Consider the following 20,593-nt stretch of genomic DNA (forward strand, 5'->3'; position numbering starts at 1 on the left):
TGTGAGGTGGTAATGTGATGGGAGTGAGGGTGAGGGTGGGGGTTTGTGCTGGCATGCAGGTAGGGGAGGGATAGTAATAGAGTTTTGACCCATAAGAGTCCAGACCTCCTCCTACTCCTGCCAGGCCCTCTGGATGCCTGATTGCCAAGACTTGCTCCTCCCATGTTGTTAGTTGTGGGGGAGGAGGTGGGGGTCCACCACCAGTCCTCTGTACAGCTAGTTGGTGTCTTGCCGCCACAGAACACACCTTCCCCCGTAGGTCGTTCCACCTCTTCCTGATGTCATCCCCTGTTCTGGGGTGCTGTCCCACAGCGTTGACACTGTCCACGATTCTCTGCCATAGCTCCATCTTCCTAGCAATGGATGTCTGCTGCACCTGTCATCCAAATAGCTGTGGCGCTACACAAATGATTTCCTCCACCATGACCCTTAGCTCCTCCTCTGAGAACCTGGGGTGTTGTTGTGGTGCCATGATGTGGTGTAGTGTGAGTGGTGTGGGTGAGGGTGTGTGGGGTGATGTGTTGGGGTGTGTGATGTAAGGTGCGTGGATGGTGTATAGGTGATGATGTTCTGTGGCTCTGGTTGTGTGGGTACTCTTGCTGTATGTCTCTCTGGTGGCAATTCTTTCTAGCCGTAAAGGGTTGTGGGTAATGTGGGTGTGTGTTTTATAGTGGTGTGGGTGTGGTGTGTATGGGTGTCAGGTGTGTGTAGTTTGAATTGTCCAATGTGGTGTAGTTTTGTTTGAGTGTGTGTATTTTGAGCACGGCAGTATGTTCCACCAATGGTTTACCGCCATTGAATGTCTGCAGCAGTGATTCATGGGTCATAATGTTGTGGGTATAGTTCTGTTGGCGTAACTGTGTGGGTTTTGCTACTGCCAGTTTATTACTGACCTTTGGGCTGACGGACTTGTGTGTGTGGCTGTATAGTGACGGATTGGTATGTGTGTGTCATAATATGTTTGGCGGTTATCCGCCGCAGCGGCATTATGTTGGGGGCAGTCGGCATGGCGGTAAGTGCGATTTACCGCCAATGTCATAATGAGGGCCATAGTGCTTAAAATGAAGGAAGATTAGGTATAAATGAAGGTAAGTGAGGAGGGAGACTTGGAAGAACTATCAGATGGACAACAGATGGCGGCCATAGTTCATCATTCTTAGGAATTGATGTTAAGGAAGGGTGGATGAATGAGTCAACATTAGGGCCCTTATTACGAGTCTGGCAGTCCTGGGACTGCCAGACTCGCAGTGGTGGTCGGACCGCCGCCAAAGCAGCAGTCTGGCCACCACATCATGACCGGGGCAGAGCTGCCCCAGTCTGACCGGCCGCACCACCAGATTGCACCCGGTCCGACAGCCTGGCGGTGCCAGCGGTCTTAATCCGCCAGGGCAGTGCTGCAAGCAGTGCTGCCCTGGGGATTATGAGTCCCCTCTCCACCGGCTTTTGCATGGCGGTTCCACCCCCATGCAAAGGCTGGAGGAGACGGGTGCCAGGGGCCTGATGGGGGCCCCTGCATTGCCCATGCACTTGCCATGGGCAATGCAGGGGCCCCCATGGACAGCCCCGTTGCACTTCTCACTGTCTGAATTACAGGCAGTGAAAAGTGCCACGGGTGCTGTCGCACCCAACGCACTGCAACACTGCCACTGGTTACGAGCCGGCGTCAATGTTGTGGTCTGTTTTCCTCTGGCCCAGCAGGAAACTCATAATAGGGCCAGGAGGCGGAAAACCAGAGTGGCGGTTTTCCGTCTTTTAGAGTTTGGCCAAACTGAAAATGAGGTCCTAGGTCTGTGTTGTGGACACCACAACAAGAATCATTACAAGTGACATGTAATCTTCAATGTGCCCAGTAACAGGAGTTACAGAGTTCATTGAAGAGACCATCAAACCAGGTGAAATTAAAGGGTGAAAATCCAACTGAGAATGAGGACTTACCAGTGGAGCTGGATGCGTTAAATCCAATTCCCTAGTTATTGCCCATTCCTAAGTTGGTCCTGAGGATTCAATTCAGAATGTGCTAGTTTTTCCAGTGCCTGATATAGGGGGTCATTTTGAGTAAACTCCTGTGGTCAGGTTGCTACCAGTGCAGCCGCCTTCCCGTGGGCCCCATTACAAGTTCCCTGCTGCGCCAGCTGGTAGAAACGCTATTTCCACCCACTGGCCCAGCAGGGAACAGCCCACAACATTGATACTGGCTCATAATGGAGCCGGCGTCAATTTTGCAGTGCGTAGGGTGCAACAACACTGTCGCGCTTTTCACTGTCTGCCTGGCAGACACTGAAAAGCACAACTGGGCTGTCCATGGGGGCCCCTGCACTGCCCTGCACCACGTCTCTGCCAGCTTTTACATGGCGGTGCAACTGCCATGTAAAAGCTGGCAAAGAGGGGGCTTGTAATCCCCAGGGTGGTGCTGCATTCAGTGCTGCCCTGGTGGATTAAGACCGCCAGTCCCTCCAGTGGAAGGAAACTGATGGTGCTGGTGGTCCCACCATGGCCAAACCACCACAGTCATAATGTGGCGGTCTGACCGCAGCCAAAGTGGTCGGACCACCACTTTGGCGGCGCTCAGACCGCCACTGCGGCCCTCATGGCCTGTAGACCGCCAGGGTCGTAATGACGGTCATTTTGTTCTAGCCAGTAATGGTATCTCATTAACAGTAACAGGCATCTTGTAATAAGGTCCATAGTGAGAAGCAAAGATGGAACATAGTGGAAGGCTGTTTTAAGAAAGGCGTAAATCAACTTATTTGCCTTTAGCAGACTTTGGAAGGACAAGAAGGCCAGGCATGCATATAGTGCCTGTTGCCACTTGTTTGCTTTATATAAAACGTTTGAATCCTATTATTAGAAACAGAAAATGAATGAGAGTGTATACTGTCAAAATGTTTTTATCATGTGAATTATAATTTCTGACAAAATTTGTAGATATGATTTCAACTATTTCCTAACCCTCTAATGTAACAGTGAAAATTAATTGAAGCATCAACCAACAATGGTTGTAGCCAAATATTATTATCTGTTTTTACACTAATATATAACCTGTAAAAGTGTAAGACTTCACACTTAAGAAGAATGTTGGGATCGTGAAAAAGTCGGAAGGAAGTAATCATTCAGCAATACACAGCGGGTGAGGACAGTCACATACCTAATTAGTATTATTCACCTTATTCCAATTTAAATCTCTTTTTTTAATTGTGTAAGCTCATCAGTAGTGAGTCTGCTGCAATAGTTCAGTGTGGTTACAACTATGGCACCACCTTCAGCTATCACAAAAACCAAGCTATCGGGTGTCATTTATAAGCAAGTGCCACTTTGACAATTCTTCTGGGTATTGCCACAAGTGATGCCTTGCTTCTGTTGAAAATATATACAAATATGTGAAGTTAAGAATAGTAAATCTATAGTCGCTGTTAAAATGGAGTCTTTGGTTGGAAGTCAGGTTACCCGCTGTCCAAGCAAGGACCATCACTCTAGTCAGGGTAAAGGAGAATCACACTCAGTTAACCCCCGCTCAGCCCCTTGGTAGCTTGGCACAAGCAAAAAGGCTTAACTCAGAGACAATGTGTTAAGTATTTGTTCAAACACACAGTAATACAGTGAACCACTACAAAACGATACCACACAGGTTTAGAAAAATGGTTCATATTGGATCTAAATAAACAAGGTCAAATATGATAAAAATCCACAATATACAGTTAAAAATACAAATTTAGCACTTAAAAGCAAGAAAACAGTGCCTTGAAGCACATATACTGCAAGTTGGTAAAAATGTGGCATTGTGACGGTGTTGTTTCCTACAATGTGACGCCAATGGCACTGTTTATGGAGTCATTCGACCCCCGACAGTACTTTGGTTTACAAGTCCTAGGCACCACTAGTGCACTGTGCTAGGGACTTACTAGTAAATCAATATGCCAATCATGGAAAGCCAATTACAAATACATTTTACATAGGAGCACTTGCACTTTAGCACTGGTTAGCAGTGATAAAGTGCTCAAAGTAACAAAAACAGCAAAAACAGAGTCCAGCACACATCAACAACCTGGTAAACAGAGACAAAAAATTAGGGGAGACCACACAAAGGATGCCAAGTCCGCCACTTACCTATATATAAATAATTAACTTCACAACTTTGTGATAGTCAATATTTTTACCACAATATTTTGGCAACATGATATTAAAAACTCAATATTACAATATAAACCCCAATTTTCTGCACTCCCTGACGTCCTTTTGACCATTATTTGATTGTGCTATTTAACTCTTGGACCATGATATTTAGTCATAAAAATTGCCTTTGGGGAATTTCAGCAGCCAGGTCAACCCATGCGTCTGGCTTTAGGGTCACCCTAGATCAATGTGGTTGCTGTCTTAGCTTGGTATTTATATGATTCCGAACAGAAAGAGGAATGTCACAGTCTATGTTTGGGAAGCTTGGGAAAAAAAACAAATATTAGAATCACTATGAGAAATTATGAGAAGTAATCATAGAAGTACAAGGGCCTCGATGCAACTGCTGCCAGAAGCATCTGGATATTTGCATCTAAAATGGCAAAGATCGAGAGCCATCTTCACTGCAGAACAAAATAGGCCAAAAGAACAAGACGCTAATTTAGTCTGCTGCACAAGTGGTAATGATATGCAAAAATCTAATTTCCACATATATTACAGCTTTCTCTAACTTCAAACTGAGCTATTGAACACGACTACCTGTTTGATGGAATCTCAAAGCATCAGTGTCATAGTAAAATAACTTGTCACGATTCACAATCTCATTTTCCAGGTATTAATATGCAAAAAAGTAAATAAAATAATGATGTTACTGTGCAATATTTGCTAACTTTTACCCATCAAATTCTAAAACGGACTGTAAAACTGAGTAAAAAGGTATTTCCATATCACATTTTAGCTCCTGATGAAAGGCCAGATGTTTGAAGCAGTTTTGCCCGATGGGCCGTTTTCGACCAGTAAAAGGCTTCTGTGCATATGCCACCCCTATTTTGCCAAGGGCTTCCCTTCCTAACACAAGGCCTGGGAATGCGGTCGCAAAACATCCTCAGTTACCATCGTCCCCAAGGGACCCTTTTCCTTTTCGACTGGGTGTGCAAACATTTTGAAGAGCAGGCAGTGGTCCCACGGACCACCCCCTACTCTTCAAAAATGAAAAGAAAACTTTTTAGTTTTCTTGTAATTCATCCCATTTTCCTTTAAAGAAGGCCCCCAGCAAACCACCATCCCTGTGATTGTGGCCATTCCAACTGGGTTGCAAATTGCCAATCATTTGGGAATTGCAGACCGTGTCAAACACATACTACTACTTCCCATTTTGCGATTTCCTAATAGCAAAACATAAAGATTTGATATTAGGGTATCGCAAATCACTTTTTACATACATCTGGCCCTTAGTGTGGTGCTCTATATTATCACCTAAATCAGATAAGTCTTTAATTAGACGCTGTACCCAAAGACTAAGTGGCAAAGGAAAGGCGAAGGATTCAACAGTGTCTCACAAAGACCATTGACAACTAGTTGACAATTAAGATATTGCACTTAAACATTCATCATTTAAAATTCCAAAGCCAAATTTAAAATTGACTACTGTTGTAGCAGATATTTTTCCTGAAATTGCATTGAAGGAGCCATTTATCTGAACTTTTTGGTAGTCCTTCCACCATGCTAGAGATTTTTCATTGCAGGAAGGAGGTCACATGAAAGATTTTCTATTAGAGAGTCTCAAAGTTTCAGAGGCAGTCCTTTCAAAAGAGCTCTCAGCAGGAATGACAAAGAGGAGGCCTTCAACTTAGCATCCCCACTAATGCCTTTGCTTGTGGAATCTGGTCCACTGAGATAACACTTCTGATAGCAAACACAATCGTAGCTCCACTATTACGAACACCACCTTCTCTCATAACCTTAATGGGGAAGGAGTCTCTGATGTGTGCATACAGGACAGAATATCTGCATTTTTGCTGTCGTATCGTTACCAAAGAATCCAAAATAACCTTGGAATTCCGTCTGTGACTGTATTCATTTGGTGTCTGGCTTTAATTCATTGGAAGCAAGGTGCTCTTTGGGAACCTTCCCAGCAGGATGAAAACATTGTAAACAGCGAGCCAAGGTATGCTTTAGGGTTGCTCAACTGATTACAGTCGTCTTGGTCAATCCATTCTTAAAAGATGACCTTATCACTTTTTCCTGAGACTTTCTGAGCATTTTCAATATCACATGCATATGATTCTCAAGTTTTGCTTTAGCTGTCAGTCTCAGACAACATTACATCCCCTAATCAACAATGCACTTTGAGTAGGATTTGGATCAGCCTCTTGCTCATATCTGAATGTCTTTCATGCACAATTTTAGTTTAGGTTTCCTGCTCCTTATTCAAAGGCTTTCATCAGTCTCTTATTTGTACCACCCCTAGAGTAATTCTACTTTACCATGGTGTCTGTGGGGATGAGCTCTATCCAACCATTGCTGGCCTGAAGGGTATAGTAACATGGGAGTGCATTACTTTTCTGGCTGTATTCTCTACCCCTCATCTCTGTGCCACCACTAACCACCTTCTAACTAATTCAATCATCTTCTGTCACGTGCCGCCGTATTTACTGTTTCTTCTCTTTTTCCTCCTGCTTTCTCTTCACATTCACTTTTTGCTAAGGCCCCACAGCTGCATATTGTTAAAGGGCTGCATCATGTGCATATTTCATTTTTTTATTTTCTGTTCTAAAATGGCCATCTTGAATAGCTATTTAACAAGTATAACAAACTATTTACACCGGTTCATCAGCATGCAGGTGGGTGCCTGGACAGCCATGTTGGAATGCTTTTTCACTATAAGAAATACAATTCCAAGATGGTTGCTTGTGTCCATGCATGCATGCTAATGCACTAGTGGCCATCTGAAATGGCTTTCTTTAATAAATAAAAGAAAAATTATTTCAAGTTGACCTTCCATCTGTGCAAAGTAGCAGTGGTGGCCATCTTTTAGTTTTTGTTTTGCACAATTGCAAAACATGCATGCATTGACAATGCGAATAGTTCTGCTGCTGCTCATTACAAGTGAGACTGACTGGCTTTGCCAATGCTTGTTTTATACTTTCTTCGTCTTAGTTTGTTGACTTTAGAATTAATATTTGCAGGGAATGAAAACTGCATAGTACTGACAGAGATGTCACAATTTTGAAGTAAGATTTAACTGAGCCCCCTCACTGTTTGAAAAGAAGTGCCCCAAAAGGTACACATGATTTACATATGGTATCCTTGACAAAACTTTGGTAGCTTTGTATGGCTAGTTAAGCAGTCCCAGACAAAATGTGTGAAGTGTTGTATTTACCGAAGCAATAAAGCAGGTATACATTTAATACATTAGGAATTTAAAGGCCCACACCCAGGCTAACCAAACATATAAACCTTTAATGAAACAGAATTGCAATGGTAGAAGAAGGAAAGTAAATGGATGACTTTCAAATGCTATAGTTCATTGGTTCCCAACCTGTGGTCTGGGGACCCGTAAGGGGCCGCAAAGCCTCCTCAGGGGCTCTGCGATTGCTTAGAAAATTAAATAATATTAACAGATTATTAAAGTGTATATACATGAAGTGTGCAACTGAAAATTTTAAAACATACTGTAAAGGTCAAGGAATTTGAAATTGGAGGCTAAAAATTAAATTTATATCCTCAGATGGCATCATGGGATCAGTGCAGGTGCATCAAACAGAATACAGCAAAGGCAATATGTGGCTTCAATTGAATTTAGAAAAGCTCCTACCTTCCTATTTTTTTATTTTTTATTTATATTTATTTGCAAATTAAATAAAATGTGTTAACATTTGTTTATAGATCAACGCCAAAAATACCGTTCTGGTTCAGAGACGAAAGTTATTGCATGTAAGAAATCAGTAAGACAGATAAACTTGTTAAAGTCTGATCCAGGAAGTCTCAGCGGTGCCTAGAGTGTAGGCAAGGCAAATTTAGGAGTCCATGCAGTGGTATATTATGTGGTGGTTTATCCTAATCAATGGTCCTATGTTTGGACTCAGAACAATTTCTGGTACCAAACGTTTTCAGTCGTATTAATGCAGAAGGCTGAATCTCCAAACGAAATCGAAACTAGGCCTATTAATGTTCAAATAAAGTCTACCAAAGCCCTTGGTGAGCTCTGGACATCTGTGTACAACGCCTTGTACAGGGTGATGTGGCTTTCAGTGGCTGATGCCCAGTGCAAATATTTTTGATGTAAGATGGACCCGTTGTTTGTTGTAGAATATCAGGACCTTATTCTGCTTAGCAGGCACTGCTAGAGACCTGTAGCTGGTCGAAGGTCCAGTATCTTAGACCCATATTTATACTCGGTGTGCACTGAATTAGCATAATTTTTTTTTACGTTAATTCAGCACAAACCTAACGCCATAATTATACTTTGGCGTAGTTTTCTGGACGTGAAAGCCTACTTTGCGTCAATGAGATGCAAGGTAGGCGTTCCTGTCCAGAAAAAGGCGATATGGCCTTTGCAGCATATTTATCCCCCGTGCTAAAGTCCCGCACTCGGGGATGGGGGCCCTAAATAATGGCGCTAAACTTGTTAGCGCCATTATTTAACGCCTGAGTTAGGGCAGGCGTAAGGGGACCTGTAGGCAAATTTCCATGGCCAGAGACCATGGAAAGTGCCCACAGGGGCCCTTCCATGGCTCCTGGGACCCCCTCGCCCTGCCACCCTCACCGGAGCGACACCACAGGATGGGGGACCCATCCCAGGTAAGTCCTGGTAAGTATTTTTCATTTTTGTTCCCCGCTCCGGGGCCCTGACATGGGGCCCCCTGCACGGCGCTGGCCCCAATGGCCATGCCCAGGGGACATTCGCCCCCTGGGCATGGCTATTGGGGTGGTGGGCATGGCTCCTGTCTTTACTAAAACAGGAGCCATGACAATGGGGGTTGTGCACCAGGAAATGGCGCTACACTGCTTAGAGGCATTTTTCTGCCTGTAAACAGTGTAGCGCCGTAATTCGGTGCACAAGCCCTGGTTTCCCCTACGCCTCCCCCGCCATGTTAGCATCCTTTCCAAGGACATTAACAGGGCATTAGTGCCGGCTAGCGCCATTTCATAAATATGGCGCCTGGATGGCATCTTGGAATGGCGCTAGCCGGCGCTATACTTTTTTCACGCAAATAAGGTATAAATCTGGGTCTTAGTTTACTGGTTTCAAGCTCTAGCTAGATAGCTTTGCAGAGTTAAAAAAAAGTTTAGAATTAAAACACAAAACTCAGATTGCCTTAGAACTCATCTGAGTAAAAAGATTGCACCATTTTCAGAAGGACGTACCTGGCTCAGCTCATCTTTCATATCTCCAGTATTTCAGCATCCATAAAGTTGGCTTGTTTTACCTAAAAAAAGGAATATCGTCCTTCAGGTATATATTTTTCGTGTGAATAAGATTTCTTTCTTTATTTCTTTATGCCTGTTCCAAATGGCTGCAATCATCTTAACTAAACTAGAAGTGCTGAGCCTACAACCAGCAAAGGTCTTCAAAGGTTCTGTGCATCACACCAGTTAACTTGTAATTTATCCAGCTGTGGAGTAGCTTCCTCTGCACCAGGACATATGTTGCACTACTTTATGGTCTCAAGGGCAATGCCCCATGTAGATAAGCGATCCATCATCAACAGACCCAGGGCAAAAACCTCTGTATGCCAGTTCAGGAATGGGCCATATTGAAAGGTTTGCTTTGAAGGTGTAAATTAAAAAATATCCTCAAACCAATTCTAACTGGTTCCCACTGATCCCACCCACCACTTTCGTAATAATGCAATATAATGTGTTTTTTACTCTGATAAAATGTCTTTCCTACAGGCAAAAAACCCCAACTTGGTAGGGGGTGAAACTCACTCAGGCCCTGATTCATACTTTTTTTGTGCCATATTACCATCATTTTTTTATGCGAAAGCGTCGCAAACGTACAAAATAAAATTTTATTTTATAATTTTGCACCGCTTTTGCATCAATAAATGACGGTAATGTGGCGCAAAAAAAGTATAAATCAGGTCTTCAGTGTCTACCGCCTAACGTCAGGCCTTGCAGCACTCCCCGTGCCCAGGCGTTCTTATCGCAACACGGGCAGGGCGTCCCACAGAGAGATGAGACACTGAGCCAGGAATGGACACAACAGCTGATCACAGCAGATTACTCTAGCCACTGAGGATTAGTTGAAAAGGGAGCAGAGGCAAGTGGCCTATGAGTGCCATTGTATATGTTCATGGGTCTTCCCCAATCAAGAAGATGTAGGTATCACATTACCTCAACATGGCTGTTAATTGGACAAAACATGCTTTATGTAGCTCAGAAGCTACAAGAGATGACTTGATGCATTTCTATGGTTCAGTTCTTCCAGCCAAACTACATAAAGGTGCTAAATAAGAATTCAGTATCTGCTACGGTACCCAAGATAGGGATCTCGGGTATATTTGGTCATTTCCTTCAATGGGATGGCGATGCTGCAAGAATGAGATGTCAGCTTTCATTATGACATGGTACACCTCTGCTCTGGAATGTGAGGACAAATCATTTTCTCCAGAGTTCTGTAGAAAACACATAGATAGCAGGTGAGGGGAAAGTGTAGTGCTACCAACTCAGTGCATATTTATCAAGATTTTGTGGTGCCCTTGCACAATGCCAGGAGGAGCACGGGTGATGCAAAACCTACTTGAGATTTATCAAGCCATGCAAGGCCACCTTGTGCAGCCCTGAATGGCTTGATAACTGTAGAGCAAAGCAAGGCAGCGAAAATCGCTGCCTTGCGTTACTCTGCCCACGGGAGGCGTTCAGTGGGTGGAGCCTAGATGTTTACATGCATCTACCCATGGATTTTGGCTCATTCCCAGATTCACGTTTAGTGGTAGACTTGGGGATGCGGCAAAATGCTAAGGCTCTCCAGGTGAGGCGTAACGAATAGAAATATCTATATTTCTCCTATTTTTTTCCTCTTTATACATGTGCTGCACACACGTAGAAAGAGGAAAATGCATCTGAGGATTGTTTTTGTGGCTTGCCTTGCTGCACAGAAGCAATCCTGCCTACAATGCTGTCAAAGCTGCACCATGCTGCAAGGGGGCCTCAGTTGACACTAGGCAGCCAAAAGTGCATTAGTGCTAGGAAGGAAGAGGAATGTGCTGTGTATATGTTAAATACGGTGCATTCCTGCACTTTCACGCAGCGCAGCAAGTTGGTTTGCTGCATTGCGGTGCGTGAAAAAATGGATAAATATGGGCCACCATGTGTTAGATGAAAACATTTAGCTCTTTCAGGGTTAGCCAGATGTCCTGATATATTGTCAGGTCAACCTTTGAGTAGCAGAAATAACACTGACACTGAAGGCCTACAAGATTAACAGAACACATCTCTCTGAGGCATGGAGAGTAGAACCGAGGCCACATTTCTTGTAAATATTCCAGGCTGCAATTAAACAAACTGAAGGAGAATAGTTAGTAGGAATTCCACCACCGGTAGAGGAACTGCGCTGCCCTCATCCTTGAGGGTACCACACCTGCCTCTGTTGACGTAGGCAATTCCTAGAAGCGCACTGTAAGCCTGTGAGAAATGTAAGTTAACATTACGGCCACACCCCTTTGGTTGGTTTTGGCACCAGCTCATTCTTCTGCTTTTTGTCCACGTGGACCATTGTACCAGCAGCAGACCAGGGGGTTACCTCAATATTTTAGGGGGAGGCTTCATCGGTCATCCATTCTTGAGCCAATGACCTAGAAAGGAGACGGGGGAGACGTTCCCTAATCATGACCCACACACTTACAGCAGCACAGCTATGGGGGAGGCATGTTTTCCTTCATTCTGTGTTTGACCCTTAACCAAACCTAGAAAGTCTCTGTTTGCTTTATCTTCTTGAACAGGAATCCTTCAAGTTTTTACCTTGGGAAAGGAGACTACAAACTGGTCACTTACATAGGTTGTGCCCCTCCAGATCTTATCTAGGTGAAGTCCCTGTGGTCCTTATTCAACATAATGGGAGGGGAAGGTACCAGGTGCTAAAGCTGGAATTCTGGCTGATCCACTACCCTAGGCTACTTGCAGAAATGTGATGAATTTCCATCCATTAGCATAAGGGGGGACAAATCCCTTAATGGTAGGAATCATATTTCTCCAGTCTGTCTGTAAACCTGGCATTTCTTGAGTTGGACAAGGCTCTATTCCCTCGTCGTGTATCACTGCCAAACTACGACCACGGTGAGACCTTTGGCTCTAAGCTCAGCTGTGTGCTTATCACCTCCCTCCGAATAAAGATTAACAAAAACAGATTCATCACACATGGTCTTCCGCTATTATGCAGCGGAGCGGAACATTATATCCCGCTGCTAATGTTTGTTTAAGTATGTGCTTTGTGAAAACATCTCAATTTTACACAAACATTTGCTCTGCAATGTTTACTCTGTGCTCTCATAGTTTAGATGTATTTATCCATCTGTCTTCCTGTGCAGACAAAGGTCCCTATTGGATTTTTATTCAATAAATTGCATTAACTAATTGCTTTATGTAGCTTGCTCAATGCCACGAAAGCCATCGTGTAACTTCGCAGATGTTCACAAGACAATAAGGAAATTGTTGGGACTAATTGCTCAAATAATGTTGTAAGCTCCAAAGGGCATAATCTGTTCTGCAGTGTAATCAAGCAACTTGCCGAGAAGAAAGAGCGAGGTTTAAGTGTTTAGAAATACTGTGCGGGGTTTCTGAAGTTTGAATATGAAGAATTAACGGGAACTGCTTATTGCTATAACACAAGTGACAGATCTTGAGAATACATTGGCATGCAATATAACAGGGGCTCTGGCTTGCCTTTTGGTACACCAGCCACTGCCTGTCTCACCCCTAGGTTCAGGTAACATCAGCCTTTGGTCTGTTCCCAGTATGGAACAAAAATTGGCTCCCACCACAAGCTCCCCCCTCTTGAGCTCCACCCCTCCCCAAGTCTCCTCTCCCTGTGTCTGTCAACTAGTTATTTATACCATATGAAGGCAATCACTCACAATATTTCACAGGTCTCATGCTTTTTACGTGGGCACTATCACCCTTATATATTTACAATTCACTAGCTTTTAAAGTTTACGCGGCTCAAATTAACTCTTGATAATACTAAAACTATACTCATATTTCCCTATACTAATCCACCACTAATTCCTTTTGGGTTCCGGAGTAGCGTGCTACTCGCCAAAAAGCGCTTCGACGCCTTGTCAGGGGTAGTAAGCTCTATATAAATACTATTACAATACAATACAATTTAAGCATAGTATTTTGTTACTGGAAGGGTATGGTGCAAAGGTGTGTGTGTGGCTCTAGGTAGCATGATGGTGCGCCACGCTACGGAGAGAGGAGTATAGTGACATATCTCTGTAGATACAGTGTTTTCCTGCGCTCTAACCCGCCACGCAACGCGGAGCAGCAACTGTGTGTTCTGCGCTGCGTTCTGTGACATCTTTCTAAACCTGGGCCTTAGTTTCCTAAGAATCATGGCCAACCTCTTCAACCAGCCATGATGAATGCACTGCAGGGTGGAGAGAAGTAAAGAGAGTGCAAGAAAGATCAGTAGCAGTGTGATCCCTCACGGGGCAGTAAAAGGAACCAAAAGCAGGTCTCCAGTCTGAGAGCGGGAAGAGACGCTGGTGTGTCTGCAGTTCTGTGTGGCACCCTCCGTTCCTGGTACTCACAGTGCAGTGGCCACCGAGCTTGAATATGTCAGAGGTCAGCCCATGCATCAGAAGTCCTGGAGGAAGCAGCAGGAACAGCAAGTAAACATGTCCTGCTAACCTTTGCAGTTTCCACACCTTGTTGAGTCCTTGCCCATCACCAACAGACAAGAGGATTTCGAGGGACTGCTGGTAGGGCCATATGAGTTCCACCCTCTGATGTTATCAAGGTCAAAGGATGTGTGATGCTAATGCTGCCACCCTTGCCACCCAGTTTGGTGGCATGCTATTTATAAATATTGAAGTAGTCAGTGGCCTCAGTTCTCATAGAACTGAAATAACTGCCTCAGCAGAGGAGACACTCACTTTCAATCCCCAAAAGTGACATTGGTCTTCATTTACTGGTGGATGACAATCAAAAACCCACTGAAAAATGTTGGGTTTCGCTGTCCACCGTTCAGGACCACGCCTCATCTACAGGTGGTAAAGAAACTTTGTTTCTGATGGCCAAGTCTCCGCTGTGCTGCCTTCTGGAACACTTGGATGCTGAGCCAGTAGCTACAGGGCTACCAGTTCCATAAGGCTGGCCTTCCAACACTGATTTTTTATGCCCTGGACAGCCATGCAAGGCAGGAAACATGAAAATGGCAATCATGCTGCTGAAACTTTATGGGAAAACTCACAGCACATCAGTTACACTGTCACTATTTCAACCTACGACCTCAGGTCACACAACATCCTCACATCACCAATGAGCTCTTATCTTATTGGGCCATGTGATAAGTATTGGTGACTTAGCGCATTATTGAAAGGAGGGCGTCAACAGGACATACGCCTGTTCCTTACTTTATATAGAGAGTGAGAGGACAGTGCATCGACACAAATGACATGGACGAAGCCATCCTATTTAGGATGACCCCATGAACACCATGCCAAGCATTGCGGGTAGAGCAGAAACAGTCAAGAACTTTCCCCACACCCTTGGGAAAAACCATTAAGTGCTTAGGGGATGTTGGTGGTTAAACAAATTCACACATGTGAGTGGGATGTTATCACGCTTGAGGCATGCCATCCTCTTACGAATGGTTAAATATCTGTCGATGGTTGACTGTTTTAGGGCGTACCACAAAGTCTGTATATTACACATTTTTTTAATTTTAATCAGAAAATCAAAGTTACACAATCAAATTTTGTGGTTTAATTTGTAACATTTTTGCTGTGTTTTGTTTGGTTATTTAACTTTTGTGCTGGCGGTTTTTGGCTTTTCTCAAACCTCACCAGCACTAAAGGCGAAAGTCAAAAAGCACTTACCCCAATGCTCAGTGTTTATGAGTTCAAGAAACCACCATGGATCAGGGGAAATATGCACTGCAGTAGCATGGCAGGCAAAATAGTTGAATAAATCTGGCCCACAGCACCTGGAAGAACTGGAAAAATATAAATGTCCGTGGCCTGCCAGTACAGCCAAACCAAAACAACAATCAAAGGTAGAGTACGTTACAAAAACCAAATAAAAACAGCCATCACATGCAAGAAATTAAGGGCATCGAATTAAAATCTCTAAGAAAGTACCTCGACAATATCTCTCCCATAAAAAAGGTGCAACCCATCAGTGTACATATCTACAAAACCAATCACGACAGCAACTACAAATCAACCGAAGAAACATCACTTGATTGTCCATTTCCAATACAAGTTGAAAGTAAAATGTCACCGAAGGAGCAGCGCATTGCACAGGATCAAAATACACCATCACAGCACCAGTGATGGAGGGAGACCAGGATGTACCATGTGAGATAAACTCTAAACAACATGGTAGACTTCGGTGACCATCTACCAAGCCATCGTGTACAATGTTAATACCATCATCAGTGTTAGAGGTTCATTTTAGCGCACATGGCTCTGGAGAAATATCTATTGATTGGCAACCACAGCATATCCTTTATAGGAAGGAGCAAAAGACCAAGGATTTACAAGTAGGTATGTTAAAGCTACGTTGTGTGACCATGCATTATGAGGAATAAATTACCCTGTGCCATATGTTATAGGAATGTGTATTTCGTTGGCCTCATAGAGTTCTGTGGTATTATAATGGAACTCAGCCCTTTAGCCTCTTTCCATTAAATAGTCAAGCAATCTCTTTGCGACTTGTTCTGATAATTTAAGGTATGGGGTAAAACATATCTTTAGCGAATAGGGCCATGTATCAAACATACAGTGTAACCTCTGAACCTCAGTGATGGCACGTGCACTAGGCTGCACTGGGGCATTTAACTGTCCACATATGGAACATGGGAGTGAAGAGGGTACGTAAAGCACTTCCGTAATTCGGTTCTGTTTACATGTTTTAGCATTAAAAAGTAGCCAATATTTATGAATTTCTACACTGGCTACTATTTAAAAGATGTATGTCAAAGCTAAGAATAGAAAATCTATCCTTAAATGACTTATTTGTCCTAAAGACCAGTCTCACCTGACTACAGTTCTCCTTTTAATTGCAATAGTCCCGTCTGTGCCCATCCTTCCCGTAGTGCATTGAAAGCACCTCACAGAATGGTGAACCACTTCCAAATTGGATTAGAAGTGCTCCCGGCAAGAATCTGGTACACACATGTTACACAGGGGCAGCTCCTCTGCAGAGACGCAGAGGTGTCGCCCCCCTCGCTGAGCCAGCAGATGAAAAATAAACGCTAGCTTGCTATTGTTTTATTTTGCATAATTTTTCATCTGGGGCAGGGCTGGACCACGGGAGGTGAGGGGAGGGTAGAGTGCAATAAGTGCGCATTTGTGTTTGGCTGACTGTCTGAGGCTGGCCAAACACACATGCGCACTTAGGTTTCTCCAACCCGGAGAAACGGCACAGATCCCAGGCTTGTGTCCGCAGCTCAGACCAATCCTGTTGCTGTTTACATGCTATGTTTAGCATGTAAGCAGCACCAGGATTGCTGGGGAGCCTGATCTGGTGTCCCAGCAAATGCTAGGACACCACAAGAGCAGCAAGGCGGCTGTAGGCGGCTGGAGGCAGCAGAAGACGGGCAGTGCGAGATGTTTCTTTTTTTTTTAAATGTTGTTTGCCCCATCGTACCCCATCCCCCTGACCCCCCTTGATATATCTGGCACCCGCCGCTGATGTTGCATCCCGCTTTCCTAAAGAGACACTTTTAAAGCAGTAGCAAAATGAAATTAGAGCCCCCCCCCCCGCAAAGTACCCAAACTCCCCCCCCCCAACGTACGGCGGGGCTGCAGGGGCCTTTGTTATGCTACTGTTTTAAAGAACCGGTGTATGACTAGCAGCTTTTTTATGGGCTTCCAGCTGATTTTATGTACAGATAAGAGGGTAGCATTGTGCATAACTTCTTTCATTCACCACTCTGTAGCACTTTAAAGAACGCTCCAACATTAGCAGGCTATTATGACAAAATAATGTGAAGGTAAAACATTCTAGTCCTATAATATGCTCCTGCTGTGATCCCTCTCCGCCTTTTGTTAGCTTGGCTGCTGAAAATAAATATATCCATTCAATCTCTTTTTGTGTATCTTTCAATAATGAATTCAGTTTAAGGATGGATGTATTTTGGTAGAACAAGACAGTTATGGAGTGTAGTTCCGATTCATAGAAACATATATTAATCTTTCATATTGTGAACATTTTTCGTCTGCTTGTTTTATTCAAGTGGCTAGGTAGGCTGAGAAAAACTGAGGTTTTATTTCAAAGTGCCTGTTTAAATTACAGTTTACTGTTGCAAAAAACCTTTGATCTTTTTTTACCAGCCATCTAGATGATGGTTGACTGGGCTTGTGCTCTCTTGAGGGAGTGGTCAACGTACACTGGCAAGAGGTCCCGCTGGGCTCCCGCTCCTCTCTGGGGCCTGAGCGAATAGGACCTTTGGCAGCTGCTGCCTCCATTTTGAATTTGGGAAGCATCTCAGAACATGCACAAGTACAGTTTCTTCAATTAGGCGGTGGGGTGTGTTGGACCAAAATCGAATCTTTTAAGGGGTTGTGAGCAAGGACAAACATGAGTTGAAGATGGAAGGAAGCATTAACTTTCATACCATTTAAAAATATAGGAACTGAAAGCAGCATGCTTTCCTTGCTTGTAAGGGTGTGTTATTACACAAAGAAAAGGGAAGAATAAATCACTCAAAAGAACTTTCCGTGATAAGAAGGAGAGCATAATTAAATAACTTGAAAACTATCAGCTTTTAGGTATATTGCATTGTATTGCCACAAAACATCTGCAGATGTGTTTGAAAAAGAGGTTGTTTCTTCTGGATATCAGATACAGGAGAACATGATTAAGAGAATAGTACTAAAACAAGTGAAGGATTACGTCCAGGAAGCAGTGATGATAATGAAGAGTATTGGTCTCTTTTGGAATATGAAGGGGGAGTTTTTAAAGTATATGGAGATTAGTGTCTTATGAAAAAGAAGCATTAGGAAGGCGGTGAAAGATCTACAATGCAAATAGATGGAGTCCACCGCAGCACAAGTGGACGTGATGTCTAATGCGGCCTGCAAGGAGCGCAGGAACATCCTGGACAGGATGAGGCCTTTCAGCAGGTTTTTTATGGTAATGACATGAAAACTGATGTTAACTTTTATGTTTTAATTTTAAACTATGATGTTTACCTATGGAATGATTTTCAAGGGACGATGAGGTGACTCATCAGTTATTTCAGTTTTCAAAGGCCATTTGGGGCAAGATTTATTTAATCCCAAAGAAATTAGACACCGTCCTAACTCTGATGGTGGCCTTTGGATTATGTTGCAGAGTACACAAAGGGGTCATTATGACCCCGGTGGTGAGTGGAAATGTGGCAGTAGTACTGCCAACAGGCTGGCGTTACATACCGCCACATTGTGAGAACGGCGGGTTGGCTGCAGCCAACCTGCCACTTCTCCACTCAAACCGCCATGGTGATATCTGTCGCCGGGCCGGAGATGTCAATCTCCAGCCCGGCGGGCGTCATAGTACCGCTGGCGGCAAAATGAGCCCGCCTACCACCATAGTATTTGTGGCGTTAGCAACGCCACGAAAACTATGGCAGTAGGCCCTACTGGTGACGGGGAATTCCTTCCCTGTCACCCATTAGGCGGCTCCCCACCCTCACAACAGACACCTGACACCACCCACTCCCCCTCCATCCAAACTTCCCCCCACCCCCTCTGATCCTCACACCCTAACCCCTCCGCTCCTCATACTCCCCCACCCCTTCCGATCCTCACACACATCCCTCCACCCCCTCCGATCCTTACACTCACCCCCACCCACCACACACGCACACAACCCGCAGACACGCACCACGCATACACCCAATCCCTCACTCTGGCAAACACACATTCATATCGCATACTTCCAGACATGCTCGCACACATTCTTCAACGACATGCAGACACGCACTCACTTCACCATTCTTACACGCATTCACTCACATGCATACACCCACGCAAACAACACAACACACACAGACGCATACACACACACACACTCACAGATTCATGCACACACTCAGATAGCACACACAACACTCCCCACCCTCCCACCCCACTCCCCTGTCGAAAGCCTGACTTACCTTGGTTGTGGAGGTCTTCCGGCAGGAAACGGGAAGGGGCGCTTCTACCACCGGCAGCGCCCCGCCATCAGAACACTGCCAGGCCGTAACACAGGTCATGATATGGCTGGCGGCGTTCAACTGGCGTGGCGGTGCTGGTGGTAGCAGCACCAGTTTACCACTGTCTGCCAGTATGATCACTGCAGGATTTCTGCCCTTCTTGTGGTGGAAGTCTGGCAGTGATCATAAAATGGCGGAGGGATAGGTAGCCTTGGTGACGGTATTTTGGCGGCCTTCACCGCGGTGGTAGGTGGTTTTTACCGCCATTGTTGTAATGTGAGCCTAAGTATTAGCTAAGAAGGCTCAGGTAGGAGAGAAGTGTAATGATGGGGAATTTTCCCAGAGGTAGGTGACGAAAGGTGTCTTACTCTGAATTTAAACCCAGAACTTATCACATATCTTTTTAAGCTTGGCTGAGACCCAAGAAAAGGGTTGGAATGTTCTCTGAATTAATGTGAGCACAAACATTTAGATGTCTCATGGCCACTGGCATGGATTTTAAATATGGTCCAAGAGGCCTAAATCAAAGGTAACAATGTTGACATATCTCTTCTATAGAATTGCTGCCATGCAGCAATATGTTACCTAGGAAATATGAATGCTAGTCTGACTGCTGAAAAGCACAATATGGTGTTTATTAATATCAGTCCAAATTCAGGGTAGTTAGTATGTAAAAGTTGAGTACAGAAACAAATGTGTTACTATCAGGAGAAGATATGATGAAGAGATCTGGTAAATATATGGCAACAAACGTGGCCTTGGGTAAGGTGGAAAGATCCATGAAAAAAATGTTTGTTGATCATTTATATGGTCAGATTGGGAGAAAGGAGCAACTTCTTGGACGTGGATTCTTGAAGTCTCTTTGCAGTCAAGCAAGAAGTGATTTCCAAGGTTTCTAGTACTAGTCAGGTTCCTTTTACCAAAAAAGAAGAGGCAGGAGAAATAGAGCCTCTAATAGTAGAGTTCTGCAGTCAGGTAGGACATAAATTGAGTACAAAGATTATTTTTGGTTCTTTAAAAAAAGAAATGACGAGAGCCAGAATGAGTAATTTCTAGAAAATTGTTGAGAAATCACTGCAGAGTCATGTTTTTTTGTAAACTGTTGTAGGTTATGAGATCAAATCTGAGAGGAAGGCGGATCAGTTGAAATAACCAAGAGAGTTGTAGTTTCAGGAGATTGTACAAGAGCAGATGCATGGTGAGGTCCCTCAACGGCTGGCAAAAAGTGCAATAATGAGAGTGAGAGAGCATGCAGAGGTGTTAAGTAAATTGTTCTTGATAACCAAGAAG

The sequence above is a fragment of the Pleurodeles waltl genome, chromosome 6 (assembly GCF_031143425.1).
Source record: "Pleurodeles waltl isolate 20211129_DDA chromosome 6, aPleWal1.hap1.20221129, whole genome shotgun sequence".
Taxonomy (NCBI): domain Eukaryota; kingdom Metazoa; phylum Chordata; class Amphibia; order Caudata; family Salamandridae; genus Pleurodeles; species Pleurodeles waltl.